We start from the raw sequence: 8,224 nt of genomic DNA, 5'->3' as shown, positions 1-8,224 counted from the left end.
ATTCTGATAACTGCATTCCAATATAATTGATTTCCTTTGTAATCCTGTGTATTTTATATTATTCATTTAAAAACATGGCTCTGAGCATGGGTCCATGGGCTTCACCAGACCACCAAAGGTGTCCATGACACAAACAAGGGGAAGAAACCCAAGATTAAGTAACTTCTAAGGTCACATAAGCGCTCAAAGGGAGTCTAGGGAATGAGGCTTTGAATATCTCCAAACAGACATTCTTGCTGCCAAAAGGAGGGAAAAAAAAAGCAAAAAGGACAAGGGGATGAGGCCAAGCCTTACTTCAGAAGGATTATTTTCTATATTGTGTTAAAGTTAAGTCTCTTAATATTTGAGGAGTGTCAGCATCTGGGGGAAACAGGCAAGAATGACAGAATTTTGGGTCCCCACTCCCAGGCTAAGCTGCCTTTCCCCATTTAACACTATCATGTCTATCCCAACTGATAAACTTGTCGAGAATTGTGCTGCCCTATGTTAGTAGAAATATAGAGCAGAGTGATTTGATAAGAACCTGGACTGGAAGGTGGAGAACATGCACTTGAATCCCAGCGCTGTTACTTACTTGATCGCAGGAAAGCTGCTTTGCCTCTTGTCCGTTTATTTCCTCACCCATAAAATTGGGACTCGAACTACATGATCTTTCTCTCCAACTCTAAATCTTTTGGTTCTAAGCAAGATGTCTGAACCTCATGGGTTAATTTCCAATGTGTTTGAGCAAAAGATTATTGAGATAGAGAATTCCCAAACACTCCCAACATGAGAGCTCCTGATACAAGCTAGAGTAGAGGGGAAAGCAATATCCTTGGGCACCCACTAGAAATTCTTTTACTCCCTAACGTGGAAAAGGATTGTCTGGTTTCACAGGATGAATATCTGGCTCTCTGTGTCCCACTGTGGCAGAGCTATTTCAGGCCACAATAGTAGCCCTCCTTCTTTTCCTTGTTGACAGGTAAGCATTAAGAAGGGTTAGGTGGGCATTTCTGTCTTTCCCTTGGAAGCCCTCTCAGAGGGCACATATAGGCTTTCACTATAAGCAGAGTGAGTGACCCAATGGTCACAAGACACACTCTCTCTGTGGTGGTGGGCTTCAGGTCAACTTTCTTGGGCTTTTAGACATTCCTAAGTAGACGTATTATAGGAAGGGATCTGGTAGACTGGGGTAGGCCCAATGATTCTGATCTGGTCCTGGGCTTACTTCAGATGGCCTAGAGAACCCCTGGTTGAGCTCCCTACAATATTCCCTCCTCATACATATTTCGAACCCTATAAATTGATCTAAGGCCTAAAATAATACCTTGTATATTAAAGAAGCACTTGTATTAAAGGTGCTTAAAGAATGACATTTATGTAGTACTAAGATTTACATTACACATACATTGTCCCCATTTGATCCCTACCACACCTCTGTTTAGTAGGTAATTCGGATATTATTGTCCCCATGTCCCCAACATGAAAAAGTTAGGTTTGGAGAGGTCCGATGCATCAAGGGTAGTCAAAGCCAGTCCCTGCTGACTCCAAATCTAGTGTTCTTCCCATTATACCACACTGCCTCTTAAGCCAAATGTGAAATCAAGCACCGTTTAGCAGCCAGCTTTTGTCTTTAGCTTAATATATAAAACACAGTGTAATTATTCTGAAAATTTAGGAGGTGGTGTTTCTATTGTTGATACCAAGGGTCATGAATTGAACTGACCAATTTGATGACCTCTAAAGTCCTTTCTAGCTTTGACTCAATGATCCTATAATCCTGGGAACTAAAGACAGGAGAAAAGCAGGATGCCAAGAAACAGTTTCAAATCAGCAGCTGATCTGTGTGCATTTAAGAACATGGAGAAAGAGTAGATCCCAACCCCAGGACTCATGAGCAAGCATCTTTTTGAACCTCCCACCAGGTGAATCAGAAAGGTCAAAGCCTTAGGCCAAGCAAGTCAGACCAATGATGAAGTCAACCTGCCTTTTATCCTGGGCACCACTCCCAGCTTTGAACCTTGGGAATCTGGAGTCCAACCTAATGGTGACTCAACTGACAAACCTTGACTAAGACAGATTTGTTGTCTTGCAGTTCCCAAGGATAAGTCCTGCAAAGGCCAAAAGGGAATCACGTAACCTGAGTGTGAAAAACAGAAAAATCATAAGTTGCTTTTTAAAGAATCCCAACCCACCACATGAACAGTAGTGAAAGAAACATAGTAACTAGATGAGGCAAGCAGGGAAGTGAATGGCTGTCTGTAGGAGCCAGAAGGACACTTTAGGGACCATCTCGTTCAACCCTTGCTTTCCGCATGTAAGCCTAGAAAGGTTAAGTTACTTACCCAAGGTGGTCACCAGATCTCATCGTTTTGTAAATTTAAATTTAATTTAAAAGCTTCACATTTTTATTTTCAAAATCTTCATTTTCTAGATGCAAATGACATAGCATTAATTATAGTGCCTCAATACCTGTAAGAGGTAGGAACATCTCTCCTAGGACAGGAAGGAAGGCTCTATGATATCATAGGTAGGGTGGGGGGCTGGGAGCCAAGAAGACTCAAATCTTATTTTTGACATTCGAACTATGTGACCCTGGGCAAGTCACTTAACACCTCTGTGCCTCATTTTTGCCATCTATAAAATGGGGACAATAATAGCATTTACCACACAGGGTTTTTGTGGGGCTCAGATGAGATAATGTATGCTATATAAATTTGAATTCGTTTCTTTATTAAGCAAGTCACTTGACCCCTCTGAGTCTCAGTTTCCTTATGTGTAAAATGGCTGTAATAAACACAGTTGGAATATTGAGGCTTAAATGAGAGGCATATGAAGTACTTCACAACCCTTAAAGCTGTCATGTAAATGTCAGTTACTTGAGCCACACAGATTATTAGAAAAGGTGCTCATTTTAATTCAGCAGACGCTTCCCAAGCACTTACTCTGTGGCCTCATCAGGTTGCCCAACTTTTTATTTGTGTTTCTAAGAAGAGAGATTCTTAGGGGACTCGTGGTTCACTCTGAAATTATGTGAAAGGCTGTTGTATGGAGGAGGGATGGTACTGTTTGGCCCCAGGAGTGGGGAGGGAGGAGCAGAGCCAGGCTTGTGTAAGACCATTAGAATGCTCAGAGATGTACTGGCTGTTGCAGGAGGGAGTGGGGTCCCCAATTCTAGAAGTCTTCAAGCAGAGGGTACAAGACCACTTGTCAGACAGGGATGCTCTCCTGGGTCAAGGGGATTCCTCTAGAGAGGATGGTTAGACAGGATGACTTATGAGTATTTGAAAATTTCCTAACTAGCACCTGGGTGTTCTGAGACCAAGGCCAGTGTTCTTTCCATTGCATATTCTTTTTAAATATACTATAAGCTTCTTTGGAGCAGAAGCTGTTATTTTTTCCCTTTATATCCTCAATATTTATCACAGTTTATGGCACACAGTAAATGCTTAATAAATTCTTATTGATTGATTGATATGAGGAAGAATTTCCTGCCAATGAGAATACTACAAATGTAAAAATTTACTTCCTTTTTCTCCCCACTCTTTCAATACCAGGTCTCCCAACCTCATCTAGGCTGGGAGTATGCAGATCTTGGATCCAAATCCTTGTACTGAGGCTTTAGCCTGCCCCATTTAAAAAAAATACTTCATTTATTTGTTTAACATTCATTTAAAAAAAATTGAGTTCCAAATTCTCTCCTTCCTTCTAGCCCCTCTCCCACTATTGAGAAGATAAGCAACATATCAGTTATACATGTAGAGACATACAAAACATTTCCATACTAGCCATGTTGCAATAAAAAAAAAAAGCAAGGAAAATAAAGTGAAAAAGGTCTGTTTCAATCTTCACTCACAGTTAATCTTTCCTCTCTCTGGAGGTGGATCCATTCCATTTTTCTGATCTGGTGTGGTTCACCCCTCCTTACCTGACCATAGACTCTGGAAAGCAATCTCCTAGCCTCAGCTTATCCAACAACAGGGACTTCAGGTGTGTGCCACTACACCTGGCTAAAACATCACTTTCTAAAGCCAAGTCCATAAGAATTAGACCCAGATCCAGTGATTAATCTTAAACCTTTTCCTGGTAGGCCTCTAAGCTAAGACGCATTGAAATTTCTGTGAGGATAGGGACCAAAGTCAACAGTGGAAACTCCGCTGACCCTTTTCAATGACCTACTCTCATCATGCCAAGGCTTATGGGAGATGAGATGTAGCATTCCTTGAAAAGAAGGACTTTAAAAGCATGGCCCCACTTATTTTTGCCAGATGGTATGGGTATGGCCCTATCAGAAGGCAGTGCATGGCCTTACAGCAATGCTGTCAAACTCAAATAGAAAGTGAAGTGCCATGAAACCATACATAGGGATCCCTGTGGGCCACATGTCAAGATAGATGACCGCATTAACATTATCTATATTCTATTATATTTTTATTTAATTTGGAAAATACTCTCCAATAACATTTAAATCTAGTTTGGCAGCTCTTGTGAGTATCATTGGCTGCGTACAGCTTTGGGCTGAGTGTTTGACATCTCTGGCCTTGGGAAATTCTGAAAATCTCTGCAAATTCTACAATTCCAGAGGGTTTTTTTCCCCTTCCAGGTATGGAACAGATAGCCTTATTCCCACATAGAAACCTGTAATGCTAAGCAATAAAGAATCACAGAATGATTAGAACAGAATTCACCTCTCACATTTCGCTGTTGGTATCAGTGGTTGAGGGGCTATTATTTTAGCTTTGTTGCAACATTTGCGATAGTTTCTTGGGGAAGGCTGTTGTTTTACATTTCACCTCTAATGGACACAATGATCAACACTGAGTGGCTTCTTTCCTTTTGGTGGTCTCACTTTCTGCTTGTTGATTGACAGAAGGAAGGTACAAACAGGAGGTATCCCTAGCCTGTACACAGGCTTATGTAGGAATTCATGAACTTATAACTTGCAGACCACTGGAGGGGTTGAGGAAGGAAGTACATCCCCCCCATTCCACTCCACCCTCACCCAACCCTCCAGGACAGCTCAGAGGAATCCTTGCATTTGGAAGCTGGCAGGAGGGCCCACAGTATTTCTTGATACATGTGATTTTTATTTAATTACAACCTTGAACTAAGCTAGAGAAGAGAAAAATATAAGCTGAAAATCTCTGGCATCTTCAAAACTATTTTTAACTTGATATGTAGAGCAATGAGCCTTATTTTGTGGTCCACTTTCTCTTAAGATAAGGAATTACAGAGTTCTTTTAGGTATAAACTAACTGGTTTAGGAAAATCAAAGATAGTAACATTGATGGAGTGTTTGTAAGGTTTGCAAAGTTTCACGTATTATCTCATTTGATTCTCCCAACCACCCTATGAGGTAGTTGATGCCCATTTTACAGATGAGGAAACCAAGTTGGTTGAGTACCTTGCTCTTAAATATTAAGTTCCTGAGGTGAGATTAGGACCTAGGGTCTTCCTGCCTCCACAGCTAAAGAAGCTTTCTGTTCCATTACTTCCTGGAGGTTATTAATTGGTAAAGAAATAAATGTAGGTCCTCTCCTTCAAGACTTTTTTCTTTGAGAAGAATCAGATCATAGAGAGGCAGAGGATGGTGCGATGGGAAAAGCACTGTAGACTTGGAATCGGAATTTCAAATCCTGGGACTGCTACTTATTACATGTGTCCTTGGGCAACTCACTTCCCTCTATGGGACTCAGTTTTTCTCATCTGTAAAATGAAGGGTTGAAGCAGATCACTTCTATGATCCATTCCAGTTCTAAGTCTGTGATCCTGTGATGGCTATAACTGGAATCTGGAATGGTGTAATTCAGCAAGTCCTAGAAAGTTAACTCCTTCCATTAATAAACGAGGAAACAATGCCCTGTGAGGACAAGTAGTTGAGCCTGGATGAAAACTCGGGCCCACCAATTCCCACTTCCAATAGTCAAAGTCAACGACTGGTCATTGTTCTAAAAGAATGACCCCCAAATGGGGATCCAATCTGGGCCCACCTAACCCACCTCACATGACCCTAGTTCCTCTGGGATGGGAAATTTCCATTCTCAAAGGCCGCAGATTTTGTATAGGAAACCCATTCTTTGGACAGATCTATTTATAGTATTACTAACTGATCCCCTCTATGATAACTATGCAATAAGGTCTAATCTCAGCTCTTGGAACCTTGATGTGGCATTGAATTATGCATTTTTCATGCATTCTCTACAAAGATTTTGAAGCAGGAATCATGGTCTTAATTGATTCGAAAGCTTATCGAGTACCTATTCTACATTGGGCACTATTTTGTAGTTTTAAAGTTCCAGGGGGTGGGGAACCTGGGGCTTAGAGGCCACATATGGCCCTCTAGGCCCTTTGACTGAATCCAAACTTCAGCCATATGTGGCCTCCAGGCCCCAGGTTCCCCACCCCTGTTAACCTTTACCTAAGAAATCCTTTTGGAAGTAGTTCATCTTCTGAAGGCAGCATATACAGTGGCACACAGAAGCAACTAGGTAGCACAGTAAATAGTGTGCTGGGCTTGGAGTCAGGAATGGAGTTCACATCCAGCTTCAGACCTACTTGGGTGACCCAGGGCAAGTCATTTAATCCATTTGCCTCAGTTTCCTCATCTGTAAAATGTCAATATAATAGCACCTACCTCCCAGGGTTGTTGTAAGGATCAAATGAGAATTGTAAAGTGCTGAGCGCAGTGCCTGGTACACACTAGTCACTATATAAATATCAGCTATTACTGTTGTTGTTGGACAGGTGGTAGAGGATAGATCACTGTAGTCATAGAGAAAAGAGCACCGAGCACTGGGCTTGGAACAAGGAAGACTCATCTTCATGAGTTTAGATGTGGCCTCAGACACTTACTAGGTCAAGTCATTTAACCCTGTTTGCCTCAGTTTCCCCATCTGTTAAATGAGCTAGAGAAGGACATGGCAAATAACTCCAGCATCTTTGTGGTCACATTTGGGGTTTTCTTGGCAAAGAATTGGACACCACTAAAATGATTGAACAACATTATTGTTATTATTACAGTGGAAAGGGTACTGGCTTTGGGACCAGAGGACCCAAGTCTGGATCTGAGTTCTGCTACCTACTACCTGGGTGACCTTGAGTAAATTCAGTTAACCTCCTTGGGCCTGTTTTCTCATCTGTAAAGTGAGGAGGAGGGTAGAGTAAATGATCTCAAAGGAAGTGGTCTTGTTGAGGTGTGAGAGATTTAGGACCCTCAAGGACTGGAGCATAGGACAGGGTCATCTGGAATGAATTCACAGACTCAGGCATTCTCTAAGTCAAGGTGGCATATACAGCGGGCATAGGTCCTTAAGGAATTCTGCCATGGTGGTCAGAGCTCCCGAGGGAACTTGCAACCTAACGGGAATGATGCTAAAGCTTATATAGGAAAAGTAGTGGATTATGTGCCAAGTATGCTAATTAGGTGATAACATACAATTATGTCATTCACTACTAGAAACCAGAGGGAGAGAGGTTTCCTAAAGAGTATATTTTTGTTCTTTTATGTCCATAACAAGATAGTTTCAGGAACTGATGTCTATAACTTGACCTCTGGATCATATGATAACTGGGCATCAGTACATGATAGCTTTGTTGATACAAGATAGTACAAGGGAAATTCTACAGAGGTCAGTTTGTTCTTGTAACAGGGAGAGATAGTTTGCCTCACTGGGCCCACTTATCAGTAACTGCCAGGGATTGGGTTTTTGGACTGGAGGGAAACTGTCAGGGATAGTGTTTTTGAGGCTACAGAGAAATACGATCTTGGAAGTGGGGTCCAAGTACAAGCACCCCAGCACCCCATCAGTCTCCAAACCTTTTTGATCATATTCACCTTTATCAGTAAAACATTTTTGAGCATGTACCCCTAATGTATATACTTAGTTATAAATTATATATATAACTGTTAATAATGATGCATATTATAAAGCTTACCCCAAAATTGAAATTTAAAAGGGGAGGAGATAAATATGAAATAATATTTGATGTTGGTCAGTAAGGAGGCACTGGAGTTTCCTGAACAAGGCACTGACATGATCAGGCTTGCATTTTAGGGATCTCTTTGCAGCATCAGGGTATGGAGAATGAAATGAAGGGGAGAGCCTTGAGGCAGGAAAACCAAGAGACACACTACTCAATGGTCCAGGATGACAGCTCTAGATGGGGCAGTGGCTACCTGAGCCTCCAGGTGACAGATAAGAGATGAGGAGGAGGGGGAACAAAGATTTGGCAACTGATTGGATGT

Source organism: Phascolarctos cinereus, unplaced genomic scaffold (assembly GCF_003287225.1).
Source record: "Phascolarctos cinereus isolate Bilbo 61053 unplaced genomic scaffold, phaCin_HiC Scaffold_7;HRSCAF=346, whole genome shotgun sequence".
In the NCBI taxonomy this organism is placed as follows: Eukaryota; Metazoa; Chordata; class Mammalia; order Diprotodontia; family Phascolarctidae; genus Phascolarctos; species Phascolarctos cinereus.
The sequence above is the reverse complement of the archived record's forward strand: the minus strand, read 5'-3'. Positions refer to the sequence as shown.